A 15,982-nucleotide genomic window follows, 5' to 3' on the forward strand; every position below is an offset into this window, starting at 1 on the left:
AAATATACAAAATATCCTTCGACTATGGGGTGTTATTTTATTGAGTTATCAGACTATTAAAAGTTATAAAATGATCAGTCATGTATTCATATGTTCTAAACTCATCTTTTTCTGTTAAAAAATGATGGTCGTCTGAGCTGATGAATAACCTATTGACTAAGATATGATAAAATTATAATTTTAATGATGGTTATTAGCACTTTCGTTGCTTTCAAGCACTTGCTTGATGGCATAATTGTTCAAGCATTGGCTCGATGACACCATGTAATAGAGTCGATCTACAAAATACAACTCAAACAATTTTAAGATCAGATTTTATTGTATCTCGCTCAACAGGTTAACGTCCAACTTTGTTAATTTTTTAATGGAAGAGGACAAGTTTGAAACATATGAATAGTTGGGGTAAATCAACAAATTAACGTCATACAATCATTGATCATTTTATAATTTTTAATAATCAATGGATTCAATAAAGTAGCACCTTATAGTCGAGGGATTATTTCTGTACATTACCCAAAAAGGTATATTGTTCTTTTAATTGGCAATGGGGCTGAACAACTAACGGTTTCGATAACACGATAGATTATTTTATAACTCTCGATAACTTCGTTGATCAATTTGTAATATTTTTATAATCGGGTCATTAAACTAAAAAGTATCCTACAATTGAGTGACTATATTTGTAGCTTATCCTCTTTCTTTTTTTAATTTTTTTGAGTTATAAAAGGAAATACTACGAACAGGTGGCAGAACATCTACCAAGCAGAGGACGAGTGTTTTAAGACTGTCCAACGACGTACTCACATGAATCGAGTGGTGCAGAAACTCCCATTTACAACACTCGTCAATTTAAGCGTATTGAAAAATATCTGACCCGATTGATTTAACTTGTTGATCTATCGATTTCAACTAAAAAAATTGAGTAATTATTTAAAAGAAATTACCTAATCCAACATTTTCTGGATTGAACTTGGATCATAAAATTAGATTTTTATCGATACCTAATTACCCGAGTATTTGATTATATTTATTTTTTATATATAATAATATTACATATTTTATTATTAATAATTGTATATATTAAGTTAAACTAATAAAAGAAAAGAAAAAGACCCACCCACCAACAGTTGTATGTTTAATAATTAATATAATATTTTATTTAATAATATAAGTTATTTTTTTAATTAATAATTTAAAAATGATAAAAAATCAGATATTCAATTACTCGATTTATGAGTACTTGATTACCAAGTACTTGTAATATTCGGGCCGGACACGAACCGACTGTAGACATCATTTTTTCATTTAAATTTTATTATTATTATTATTAAATTTATTATTACTAAATATTATTATTATTATTATTATATTATTATATATATATATATATATACAAAAGCCCAAGATCAGGGCCTGATTACAACTCTGGCCCAACTCCCAGAAGCCCTAGGGTTTCACAACCCTAGGTTTATATCCCGGCCGCCACCTCCAAGCTTCAAGAACATCCACGCGGCGCCACCACTGCCTCCAGCTGCCTTGCCGACGCTTCAGTTCCAGATGGTCCAACCAGTTGCTGCCGACGCTGCTGCTTCCACGACGCCGGCCTCGTCGAGCTTTCCAGAAGCCAGCTGCCGCACCAAATCAGAGCTCTATGGTGAGTCACCGCCATAGCTTGGTGACTCACCAAAGATGCTACCCATGGGACCGGTCCGAGGAGCACACTGTGGTGGCTATAAAAGCCACCACTGAACCTGAAAAAAAAAAAAAAAAAAAAAAAAAAGAGGAGGAATCGAAGAAAAACGGAAAGACAGAAACAAATAGAGGCCCAGCAAACCAGCAACCACCAAACAAGCAAAAACAACAACCAAATAAAAGAAAAGAAAAATAGACTTACTGAGGAAATCTCCGTCGTGAGAACCTCCACGAGTGATCGGAGAACCGAAACGTCGAAGGAAACTATCTCAGATCTACGACGTTTGGTAAGCTTTTAGGTTAAAACAACCTTAGATTGGGCTTTAAGGTAAATAGAGCATCGATTTGGGGGTGTTTTGTAATTTTCCGGCCACCGTTGATGGTGGCCGGTGGTGGTACCGGTGGCAAAATTCGGCGACCGGTTGTTGTCTGGTTTCCTCCGGCGAAGGAAACCAGAGAGAGGCGAGAGAGAGTTTTATAAAACTCTCTCTGTTTGAAAGAGAAGAGAAAGGAAAAATGGGGAAGCTGGCCCTTCGGGCCAGCTGTTTGGGACTTTTATCCTCCCCTGAACGACGTCGTTTTGAGGGGAGGGGTGTGCGTGTAATTTCCATCATGGGTAAACCATTTCCGCAGTCACTATAGTTTGTAATCCTTACGATTTAGTCACTGAAATTAATTTCTGAGCATTTTAATTCAGTCTTTGAATTTTATTTTATTATGTTTTAGTCCATACCAGTATTAAATGATATATTTAGGTAAATATCAAATTTAGTCCCTCATAGTTTAGTATTTTTTATTTTAATCCCGTATTAATTAATTAGGTTAAATTACACTATTAACCATTATCTTTCTTAATATTTCAAATTATTATCTTTATTTTTGATACTTTATATTTAGTTTTATAATTTTAATTTCTTTTATTTTGATCATTATTTAATTACAATATTATTTTGTTATTACTTTTATATTTTAATTATTGCTTTAATTATTATTATTATCTTAGTCATATAAATATATATATATTTTTTAAATAATAATGTTTATTTATTTTCGATATCAAAGAAAAGGGCAGTCTTAATACAACTGGATGTCTCATTCTGATATTTTAAAATTAAAAAGTAAACAATATTATTTAAATTAATATTTATCAATATCAAAGAAAAGAGCTGTCTTAAGGCACCTAGAAGTTCTTTTCTGATATTTTTAAATAAATAAATATTTTTTTATATAATTTTGAAATAATAGAATTATAAATTAAATATATTTTTGAATTTTTAAAATTTTAATAATAGAGACAATTTATAATTAAAAAGTACCAATTTTGGGCGTTGTAGGGGTGCTAATCCTTCCCTAAACGTAACCGACCACGAATCCCTTTTTATTATTAAAAAGAACGAATTTTTGGTTATAAACGCAGATCAGTTCATCTTTTAACTGATGTTTTCTTAAAACTCTTTTAAAAGATAATTTTTAGGTTTTCGACCTACCTGATCCAAAAGGCCGATGGCGACTCCCAAATTATTTTCAAAACCATTTATTCACATCAATTTTCTCGCCAAATAAATATTTCGTGCCCGGACGAAAACCGGTTACGACAGCTTGGCGACTCCGCTGGGGACCCAGGTCAAACTTTTAAAAAAAAAAAATCAATTATAAATTGTCTCTATTAATTAGAAATTAAAAATTCATTTATTTAATTTTTAATTCTTTTCTTTCAAATTTTTATTATTTATTATTTTATTAATATTGTTTTTTTTATTCAGTTATTAATTATTTTATTTATCTGTTAGAGGTTTGAATATTTCTCCTCACACACAACACTTGCATTGCATAACATAAAACTCTATAATTGAGTTTGTCCCTTTTAAGTGGGAGTGAAAGTGACGTCTTCGTGAGAATTTATTCTCCGTGTCAGACCTAGCAAGTAACTTTCGGGGTTCATATGCTCTATGTCTTCGTGAGAATTTATTCTCCGTGTCAGATATAGAGAAATGTGTCCCCTCGAATTGAACTCGGTCTGCTTAAGTCTGTAATGGACTAGGATTGAGGTTTGACAGCTCAAGGGGGCATCAACAAGGACAATTCGAGTACCTTTACTCCTAGAACTGAAACTCTGCATGTAATAAAACTTAGAACTCCTCCTGATCTAAGACAGTACTGAACCTCTGTTCTTAGGTGTACACAAAGGAGAAATAAAGCTTTAGCTTTTATTTTATTATTTTATGAATAAATGCCTGCGAATTAAAAATCATGCGGTTAGGTTAATTTTTCCAAACAAAGCATGGAACTAGAAAGCATGAGGTTAGGATTTATTATATACCATGATAAATAAATTAACCATTTTATTCTTTTTTATTTTCCCATGTATGTTATTTTTGCTCTAATTTGTTTAAATTATTTTCTTTTGTTTGCATTGCATGATCATGACCAAAAGGTGTTAACTGAAAAGGCTGTTCATCAAATTAGAAAGAAATCATAAATGGACAAAAAGTTCTATGATCAAACAAAATATGATGCGGCCAAGAAAAGACATCCTGAGGGAACTTTGAAGATAGAGAAGAGCTATTCACCCAAAGATTGTATGCCCATTGAAGAGCAAAAGGAGATACGAGAAATAAGAGAGCAGATGACCAAGATGATGGATAGAATATCTGTTTTGGCCAAAGGAAAAGAGATTCCTGCACAGAAAGAGAGAGAGCTCAATGAACCTAACCCTGCAGTTTCAGATACACAAGGGACTTCGATTCTTAACCAATTTGAGAAATTACAGACAGTCATCATTCGTATTCACAAATCGTCTGGAGATACCAAAGAAATGGTGACGACTGTACAAGTTCCCAGAAAAGAGAAGAAATCATGTAATCAGAAATCATCAAAGTTTGGTCTGCTCCCGACATCTAAAACTCAGGTTCAATCCAAGACAAAAGGCGGTTCTCATCTTGATACTATCCCCATATCATATAAAGAGTTGTATGAGAAGCTACTTGAAGCACGAGAAGTGGATCCATATTATATAAAACCGTTCCAACCTCCATATCCAAATTGGTATGACATCAATGTTCATTGTGAATATCATGCCGGAGCTCAAGGACATACCATCGAGAATTGTCTTGCCTTCAAACGCCTAATCCAAAGTCGTTTGGATCATGGAACCTTACAATTTATGGTAAATGATCGACCTAGTTTGGTAACCAAGAGTCCTGATAGATTAATACCAAAAGTCTTCAAAGGTAAGAATATCAGTAGGGGCGCTCAGAGAGAAGAAGATTTGCTGAGGTTTGAAGCTCAAATACATCATTTGAAGATTGAAAACGATAAATTGAGCACTAAAATGGAAACCATACATGAAGATTTCCAGAAGGTCAGTCAAGCTTTTCAAAATGTTGGTATAGGAAACACCCCAGAAGAGTGGATATCAGGGGTCACCAAACTGAAAAAGAGTTGCAACATACATGAAGATCTTGTCCAAAAAACCTTTTGAACACAAATGTTCTCTCGCAAAGGAAAATGATCAACTCCAAGAATTAACATAGGAGATGAAAGAACACCAGAATATCATGGAAGAAGATGTAGTCCAGACAAGCAATATGACACATAAGCTGATAAACTAACTTGGTTTTAGAGAAGAAAATGGGAAAGTTATTCCCTATATGTAAAGTTTTGTTAGGACTGAAAGTTGTCCCCTACATGTAAAAGTTTTGTTTGATGTACTGAAGCTTTTGTGTTCAATGAAATCTGTTCTAAGATGATCACTCTTAAGTAACACCTTTTCATACATGCATTTACATTTTGTATCTGTGCATTTTCATTTTGTATTTTTACTTTTTATATATTTGAATTGCACATTTTGCATTCTTATTTTTCCATTTATGCATTTTTCACATTTTTATTTAAGTACTGTTATGTACTTTAATTACAAAAACATGTAAATAATTCATGAAAGGTTTTGTAACAGTAAAAACCAAGATCATTCATTCATCTTACTGTACCATCATCATGAAAACAATGGAGCAATCTTATAAGGGACTACAAGATCAGTGGCTAGAACAATTGACAAGGTTACCTCGGGATACAAGGAAAGAAGCGTCAGATTCAGTACCAGATGAATCAGATCAAATTATTCAGGGAATGGAATCTGATAAAGAAAAGATAACTGCTAAAGAGAAATCGTGTTACCAGATTGAAGAGTCGAGACAGATAATATACCCTAGGGCATTCCACTTGAACCCAAAGAATAGCCTCATTAATTATTCACAATATAAGGAGAAAGTCAAGAGGACAGAGAAAGCAATCAGAAACATGAAATATGTTAATGCCTCTCACAAAGAATTAGAAGCAAGAGAGCTCAGCTTGGTTCCAGATTTAGTTATTCCCCATGAATTCAGGATGCCAGATTTTGAGAAATATGATGGCAACAGTTGTCCCTTAATCCATTTGAGAATGTTTTGCAGAAAAATGGAAGGATATTTAAGTTCTGATGATCTGTTAATTCACTCTTTCCATGATAGCCTTGCTGGCCCAACAGTAGTCTGGTACAATCAGTTGACACAAGAACAGATCAAGAAATGGGTTGATTTAGCTGATGCATTTCTGGGACAATATCGGTATGTTAAAGGCTTAGCTCCAACACGTATGGATCTTCGAAGAGTAAAGAAGAGAGCCAATGAAAGACTTCAAGAATATGCCTTAAGGTGGAGAGGAGTGGCAGCACAAGTTCAACCTCCCATGTTAGAAGAAGAGATATCACATATGTTTCGGGATTCCATTCCCACTCCTTTCTTCGAGTTAATGCAGGCAAATCCGACGAAGGAATTTGAGAATCTTGTGATAAGTGGAGAATTAATTGAGAATGTAATCAGCGAAGAAAACTCAAAAGTCACATCCAAGAGCCCGATTGATCAGAGAGCTAAAGTTGGTAATGTGAATGAGTGTTGTATCCAGAGTTCTCGCAATTACAAAAGAAAAAGAGTAAGTAACTGTTCGGATCGACCAAAGAAAGTCATGCGATCAAGAAAAACTTTAGAAGTGTTTCAAACTTCTATTTCAGACTTATACCCTCATTTGGTTAAAGGTCAGTACATCACACCAAGACCAACTAAAGTGACATCAAATCCTTCTGCTCATAGCTATGATCAAAATAGTGTTTGTAATTTCCACTTGAGGGTAAAAGGGCATTCTACAGGCAATTGTAGGCCACTGTTAAAAGAAATTGAGATGCTTGTTGACAAAGGGGTTTTGACACAAGAAATGATCAAAAAATGGGAGGGCGAATGAAGAAAAGAACCCTGATCCTATTACATACCATTATAGTAGTAATGAGGCATAATAAAATAAATAAGTGGAATTGTTATCTACCACTGTAGTACTTTTCTATTTTCAGCATCTTGTTTGAACTTGTTTTTGTTCCTTTCTCCGCTTTTTGTGCAATAAATAAATGTGTGTTGCTTATTAAGGTTATGAGCAAGGAATCAAATTTTAATCTTGAAATTATTGAGTATCAAGTAGATTAAATATTCTTTTAATTTTTCAAGAGTTATAGATCTATTGGCAAGTGGTAAAATTATATCTTCAGTATCCCATCCAATGCCAATTACTCAAACTAAATCTTGATACTACAAAGATTCCGAAGAAATGTCTCCACCTATTTTTGAGACACCTACTCCAGATGTTTACTTTCTCGGGTAGAGTCGATTGATTGATGATACTACCTTCCACCATATACATGACTTTAAAAGTCACACATTTGTCCTTCCAAACACAAAACCATCATAAACCAAAAGACTTCAAAAGAACCAAACTTTCAACTATTCGTGAATATTACTGCAAGAAGAGACGAGATGAGGCATCATGGACCAACTCATTGATGATAATTTCGAGTGATTAGGGCATACTCAAAGAAGAAGGGGAAAGTGATTGATTGAAATAAATATATCATGCATTAATTACATTTTTCATGTAAATAAAGTTAATCTTGAATATTCATCCCTCTGTGGATACCTCTTTTTACAAAGGTTTCTGTGTATGAGATGACGAACGGCATTGTTTCATTTATCATTTTATATATATAGAAATATATCATTTGTTGTCCCCACTTGAGCCTGAATAATTTTTCTTCTGATTCAACCCTAACCAAGGATCACCCTCCACATTAGGGGGCAAGGTGAAGGATATTTGCTCACAAGAATGAAGATTGTCAATACAGTTTTATTACGAAGACAAGTTTCCATGAAGTCAAGAAAGTTTTGAATTACAAAGTATGTCAAATACAGAGTGCTTGAAGATCAATCCAATCAAGAATAATGGAAAACCTCCAAAATGCAAAAGGAAAAGGAGGTGCTCAAAGCAATTGAAGTATTATACTCATCCAGCAAAGAAAGAAGAAAAAAAAAGAGAAAAAGGAAAATTGAATCAAGATGGGTGATTTATTGAGTCTCAAGTTACAAAGTTGATCAAGTACAAACAAGAAGAGCAAGAAATGCTGAAGATATGAGAAATTGGAAATGAATCCAAAATTTGGCAGTCTTGAGGGATCCAATTGATGGAAAAATCCCCAACAAAGCAGATCCAAGTTAAGCAAGGCAAGATTGATGGCATCAGAATGAATTGATCCTTGGTTTGATTACCCTTAAACACTTATTTGTGCCTTTTTATCCCTTTCTTTCGTAACCATAAGCCATGGCCTACGTTACGTGCCTGAAAAGTCCATTCTAATCATACATAGATTTCTAAGTAAAAGATGATATCTTTAGAATTCATTCTGCCTTCCAAGATTGATTTTTATTTGCAAAAATTGTTTTTTTAAATCTTTAATACATGATATGAAAAATGATAAAGGGGGGGTTCAAGATGTAAATTTTTAATAACATCTTGAAACCAAAGGAGGATTCGAGTTGAAAACCTAAAAAAGGCGGCTCGAATAATGAATGGTGCAACAATGACATAAGAGACGATCTTAAGCTCTTAATAAAGCACCGCACATCCCAAAGACGTTCCTGAGAGTAGGGAAACAAGAAGCATCTCTACAAGATGGGAATAACAACCATTTTTTCAAGTTAGTGTAAGCCAAAACGACATACTGAACCAACTTGAAAGAACCTACTTTACCAAAATCCACCCACACCTCAAATCAGTCAATAATTTTGACACTTGCCATAGGACTATGATTTTTGAATGATTTAAAAGTGTAGTTGATTTATTTGATATTTATTAAACTCATTGTTTATGATCTGATTCTATTGTGAACCTAAAAAGGGCAATACTTTGTAAAAGTCTTTCATTCTTCAATAAACAAAGGAGGAAAAAACATTTTCAAACAAGACAGTCTCAAAGGAGGAAGGTCCTTGAAGCAATTGTTGCTTATTTTACCTCTGTAGTGGAAAAAGAATGAACGAGGCCAGAATAATGAAGCACTTCACATTTTTGAAAGCAAGTGGTCTGAGAAGTCAGAAAGACTGAAGAATTGAACTTGTGACACTCTCCTATGACATTAGTAGCTCATCAAGAAAGATTATCGTTTATCTTATGTTGAGGTCGATAAGCATCACCAAACAAATTACTTTCCCCAGCCATTAATCCATGTTTCTGACAGATTACATCACAGAGATATAGGTCCCAGTAAGATGTATTATGGGAATGAACAAGTCACTATCTGCGCTCTGGTTATACTATGATGCTGGCTCAAGTCTTGATACATCATTGCTACTTCTTCTAGGCCGATCATTTTCTTTGTCAAGATGATATCCATTATGTCGTTCAGAAGATTGCTGAATTTGAATTTAAGGACTTATAGCACATAATAAGACATTGGAACAAATTCTACATTTGTATGCCGTACAGGATTCCAAAAGTTGAGATAACCAGTTTTACCATCAAATAAACCTTTCCATGGTTAGGGAAGAGTGGGATAAGACAGTGTGTATTTTGGAGCAGCAGAAGAGACAGTCATTGTGGTAGTCATTGCAAGAAAATGCACCAGCAAAAATCTTCTATTTCATCCTGATGATGTTTATTTCTTCCAGTAAGGTTGTTACACTGGATGTCACCGACAACAAGGTCGAATTCGACAAATCTGCTCATCAATTGCTCCAACCGATCATCATTCAGTTCTTGCACATCTGTTTTCAAAAATATGCCAAGACAGTAGAAGACAGCCTCTGCATTATTGATCCCAGAAGAAAAAAAAAAGACAGGACATTGATATCACCAGAGAACATGTCTCTAGCAGCTCCTTATATATGGTTTTTAGGGAAACCTAGAAGCATTTCTACCTCATCAAGTTCAAGTGGAACAACTTTATTTCTTCCAACCCATACCAGATTCCATTTTCGGCACTCATCAAGAACATACTTCTGGACACTCGAAGGTAGCTCATCATCATAAAGCTTCAAGAGCCTTACAGATCCTTTCTGTCAATCTGGAACTTCTTGTACATGTTTGTAAGCAGTTCAACTTTGTTCTTGGATCCCATGAAGACTATCATTTCTTTGTCAATGGAAAAATATCATGTATAGTGCATGGAGAAAACAAGATAAGAGGAAATCTGTTCTCAATTGGCAGATTATGAATATAGCCTATTTTCAGTGTAACAGCATGAAAATGCTTCGAATCTACAAATTCTGGCTATACATCGAATAAGTACTGTGATATTCCAGTCCAAACATTAACTGGAGCAAGTGCCACGTTCTCATAGTAGAAATAAGGAGACCCATAGCATCTTCTGGAAGTGTTCTTTGAGTTATCTGATCTGGTTTGGTATAAACCACAGAATCAATCATTGAATTTTGAAGATGAATGTGCTCATAGCATATTCTAGAAGTGTTCTTTGAGTTATCTGATCTGGTTTGGTAAAACCAATCATTGAATTTGAGAGATGAATGTGCTCATAGCGTCTTCTGGAAGTGTTCTTTGAGTTATCTGATCTGGTTTGGTAAAACCAATCATTGAATTTGAGAGATGAATGTGCTCATAGCGTCTTCTGGAAGTGTTCTTTGAGTTATCTGATCTGGTTTGGTAAAACCAATCATTGAATTTAAAAGATGAATTTGCTCATAGTAAAAATAAGGAGACCCAATAGCATCTTCTGGAAGTGTTCTTTGAGTTATCTGATCTGATTCGGTAGGAACGCCAGAACTAATCATTGGAATTGAAAGATGAACTGCATGATCATCTTCATTAAGAAGTTTCTTTTCAAACTTCCTCTGCTTCTTCCTTTTCAAAAATCATAGCCCAAGTTTCGCCTTTGCTTGTAATTGGGATCATTGCATAATGACTTCCTATCTTTTACTAGAAGAAGTACATCAGCAGCCTTAGCCATTTGAGCAGCACATATAAAATCTGTCAATTCTGCAATTGATGAATCTGAACCACATCTCTCCATGGTTATTGAAGCTTCGGCCTCTGAGAATCCCATTTTTGTCAAGTATAACAGTTTACTCTCCTCATCAGAATCAGAATTCATGATTTCCTCGATATCAGAAGAACTATCAATATATGTGAAATCATCCTGAAAGATCGCTTCATAATCAGATGAGTTGTTATCAAAATCAACATGTTGCATGGGTGCGGATTTTTGATGAGCTTGTACCATTGTATATGTAGTCTTGCCATTGCATCAGATTATTGTTTGCATAAATTGGTTTCTCTCCCACAGAAAAGTATATTTCAGATATGGCCTTCACTGAAAGATGATAAGCCACTGTGTCAGCCTAGAACGAATTACCAAGCTATTTTTACTTCACTGTCTGACTAAATCCCTCCAGATACAGAAAATGGTCACCTCATTCAGAAGACACATATCTCAGACGTTTCTGTTAGAATGATTGAATACTTCTTAAGTTTGTGATAACATGAAGAGAATTTCAGTTACTTGATAACACTACTGTTTAGTGACACCAGAATGAGAGTATTCAAGATAAATAGATTTGGGGCACGAATAAAGCTACAAGTACCTACAACAATTCATTGTCAAAATTGGACCTCGTGGGGATCATGACATTCCAGTCAAATAGAGATTGAGAGTGAATCAGATAAATCTAGAGGGACATCTTGAGGGCCCATTTCAACCAGAAATAGAATATTGGGGCATTTTGAAGGCTCACAGCAATATGAATATTTGGGCATTCTTGGAGGCTCATCTCAACAAGAAGTAATGTTGAGCACACTTTTAACATCTGTATCAATAAATATTGGGGCATTTTAAAGCTCACTTCAGACAGATCCATGTGGGGTATTTTGAAGACTCAGATTAACAAGAAGCAAATATTGGGGCATACTGAAAACCCTTTTCAAACAGAATCAGAAATGTTGAAATATTCTGAATATTTATCAGCAAAATGTTGGGGCATGCTGAAAACCCATTTCAATCAGAATCAGAACTGTTGATGCATTTTGAACACTTGTATTAGCCAATGTTGGGGCATGCTGAAGGCCCACAATATCCTGTGTAAAGATCATTGACTTGAACAAATATTTCCAATGAGACAGAAAGATATGAAGAAAGAAAATGGTGAAACAGTGACAGTCAAGTTGACTATACATAATTGCTTCGTTCATCAGGCAATTACATTGTGATCATGATGTTGAATAAATGTTTACTCAGCAAGTATGTTTTCAAATACCTAATCTTCTTAACCGTATGTCACATGACAGTGTGTTCTTTGATAAACTACATTACGGTTGCATGAATAAAGATGATCCCCAGGTAGACTACTTGATCCAGGGTTCAGTGCCTTAAGATCTCAGCATTGAATTTGGCATTCTCTGTATCAGTGATAATTGAAAATATTTCTTTGAGATTTCTGGCAGTTGTTTCAACTATTACTGCTGGGATTATGAAGTTGTTTTTCACATCAGTTTTTGCTTAATTGATGACATTGAAGAGAGAAGCTCGACTTAATTATATTACCCTTTCCTTTTATTACTGGGGTCATCATTACCAACCAAGATAAATTAATTTTCCATTTTGGGTTTTATCATGAGCGTCTCATCCCCAGCAGCAAAAATTACACGGATATCTTTCTGTACATAGATCCTACAGTTGATTTGTTTCTACTTCCTACAAAGATCATTATAGAAGAAAATGTGATCAGTATCACATTTGTCTTTGCCTGAGATGATATCAAGATCAGTTAGTGTCTCCTATTCAATTCAACACTAGCATATCTTAAGAAATTGACCAACTTTTTGGTCATACCAACATCACACTTGAATCCCCATGGAGTTTTGTTCTCAAATGGTCTTGTGACATTATACAAAAGTTTTAAACACTATGCAAAGAAGTTTCTTGACCGGCAATCCAAGCAGAAGCCACATGAGATGATGAATGTGTTGTCAAATGTTTTATGAACCAGTGATTATGGTGTTGAACCAGTGTTGCAATCATATGGTTTCCATTTATTGACCCAAGATGAATTTTGTCTTCTTCAACTTCAAGATTAAAAGTGAGATATAATGAAGACTTCTTTCCACAGAAAGAGAGCTGAAAATTTTGACAACAAGAAACTAGTGGAGCCAACTAAGGTTGAACGACAAGTTGTTGTTAAGCATCTCGACATGATATGGTCCAAGTTGCCTAATTCGAGATCTGATTATATGTGGAGACATGAAAGGAATTGGAAAAAATCTTCCTTGTGATATGTTTCAAGAGTTAAATTAGAACAGGCTCTATTCTCCTAATTAATCCCTGCTGAGTCAGGCATATCTACATCTACACTCTTCAAAGATGATAGATTCTCTTTTTAAAGATGATAGATTCTCTTTTCAAAGATGAAAGCTTTATGGGATTTCTACACAAGTCCAAGCAAATAAAGTTGGTTTTATCCAAGACAAAATGGGGCATCAGGGTCATAATTTTGACTACGACAAGAGTTCCACAAGTGAAACATTTCTTCTAAGACTTAAATGAGGCAAAGAAGGCACCACGATACAAGTTGATCAGATGATTCTGTAGAAATGCAAGCTTGATAGCATAAGTTGCTACACTGATATCCAGAGGTAACCCTGGCAATAAATGATGAAGTGAAGGCAGACCAAGTTTACCACTTTGAAGTCAAATGAAGATTGCATCAACATTCATGCATTCATAAGAACATCATTTGCACAATAGACAATGCATTACATTGATACATCTGAGTGCATTCAAACATGAAGTTTTACAGATCTTCGGAAGAACGAAGAAAGAAAAAATACCTTACAAGAAGAAGGTATTCAAAACCAAAAATACAGGAATCACGCAAACATCTGAAGAAGAGATGGACGCAATCCACAAGAATGAGTATTATCTTGAGATTGGGGCATGTTACCCAATCAACATGTTATTTTGAAAAATAATGAGAAAACGATTTCCATAGTTTCTCATTCAATCTTTTATGAAAATGAAATTGTTGAATAGTAAGAAAACAATTTCCATATTTTCTTACTTAGTAAACTATTTCTCACATCTGTAAGCCCTTCAGTGCATGATGTTTCCAAAAAGCCTTCGGGAGCTTTTTGATGTTTTCAAAGCCTTCGGGTCATCTATAAGTCCTTCAGTGCATGATGTTTCCAAAAAGCCTTCGGGAGCTTTTTGATGTTTTTAAAGCCTTCGGGTCATCTGTAAGTCCTTCAGTGCATGATGTTTCCAAAAAGCCTTCGGGAGCTTTTTGATGTTTTTAAAGCCTTCGGGTCATCTGTAAGCCCTTCAGTGCATGATGTTTCCAAAAAGCCTTCGGGAGCTTTTTGATGTTTCCAAAAAGCCTTCGGGATCTTTTTGATGTTTTCAAAGCCTTCGGGTCATCTGTAAGTCCTTCAGTGCATGATGTTTCCAAAAAGCCTTCGGGATCTTTTTGATGTTTTCAAAGCCTTCGGGTCATCTGTAAGTCCTTCAGTGCATGATGTTTCCAAAAAGCCTTCGGGATCTTTTTGATGTTTTCAAAGCCTTCGGGTCATCTGTAAGTCCTTCAGTGCATGATGTTTCCAAAAAGCCTTCGGGATCTTTTTGATGTTTTCAAAGCCTTCGGGTCATCTGTAAGTCCTTCAGTGCATGATGTTTCCAAAAAGCCTTCGGGATCTTTTTGATGTTTTCAAAGCCTTCGGGTCATCTGTAAGTCCTTCAGTGCATGATGTTTCCAAAAAGCCTTCGGGATCTTTTTGATGTTTTCAAAGCCTTCGGGTCATCTGTAAGTCCTTCAGTGCATGATGTTTCCAAAAAGCCTTCGGGATCTTTTTGATGTTTTCAAAGCCTTCGGGTCATCTGTAAGTCCTTCAGTGCATGATGTTTCCAAAAAGCCTTCGGGAGCTTTTTGATGTTTTCAAAGCCTTCGGGTCATCTGTAAGTCCTTCAGTGCATGATGTTTCCAAAAAGCCTTCGGGAGCTTTTTGATGTTTTCAAAGCCTTCGGGTCATCTATAAGCCCTTTCGTGCATGATGTTTTCAAACATTTCCATCCTGCTCAAAAGAAGTCAAATGAAAAAATTATCGTCTTTTTCGTCTTTGCTCTATTCTTGTTAATACAAGGATGAGCAAAGAGGGGCAGCTGTAGACATCATTTTTTCATTTAAATTTTATTATTATTATTATTAAATTTATTATTACTAAATATTATTATTATTATTATTATTATTATTATATATATATATATATATATACAAAAGCCCAAGATCAGGGCCTGATTACAACTCTGGCCCAACTCCCAGAAGCCCTAGGGTTTCACAACCCTAGGTTTATATCCCGGCCGCCACCTCCAAGCTTCAAGAACATCCACGCGGCGCCACCACTGCCTCCAGCTGCCTTGCCGACGCTTCAGTTCCAGATGGTCCAACCAGTTGCTGCCGACGCTGCTGCTTCCACGACGCCGGCCTCGTCGAGCTTTCCAGAAGCCAGCTGCCGCACCAAATCAGAGCTCTATGGTGAGTCACCGCCATAGCTTGGTGACTCACCAAAGATGCTACCCATGGGACCGGTCCGAGGAGCACACTGTGGTGGCTATAAAAGCCACCACTGAACCTGAAAAAAAAAAAAAAAAAAAAAAAAAAAGAGGAGGAATCGAAGAAAAACGGAAAGACAGAAACAAATAGAGGCCCAGCAAACCAGCAACCACCAAACAAGCAAAAACAACAACCAAATAAAAGAAAAGAAAAATAGACTTACTGAGGAAATCTCCGTCGTGAGAACCTCCACGAGTGATCGGAGAACCGAAACGTCGAAGGAAACTATCTCAGATCTACGACGTTTGGTAAGCTTTTAGGTTAAAACAACCTTAGATTGGGCTTTAAGGTAAATAGAGCATCGATTTGGGGGTGTTTTGTAATTTTCC

The sequence above is a fragment of the Hibiscus syriacus genome, unplaced genomic scaffold, assembly GCF_006381635.1.
Source record: "Hibiscus syriacus cultivar Baekdansim isolate YM2019G1 unplaced genomic scaffold, ASM638163v2 tig00110065_pilon, whole genome shotgun sequence".
Classification (NCBI taxonomy): Eukaryota; Viridiplantae; Streptophyta; class Magnoliopsida; order Malvales; family Malvaceae; genus Hibiscus; species Hibiscus syriacus.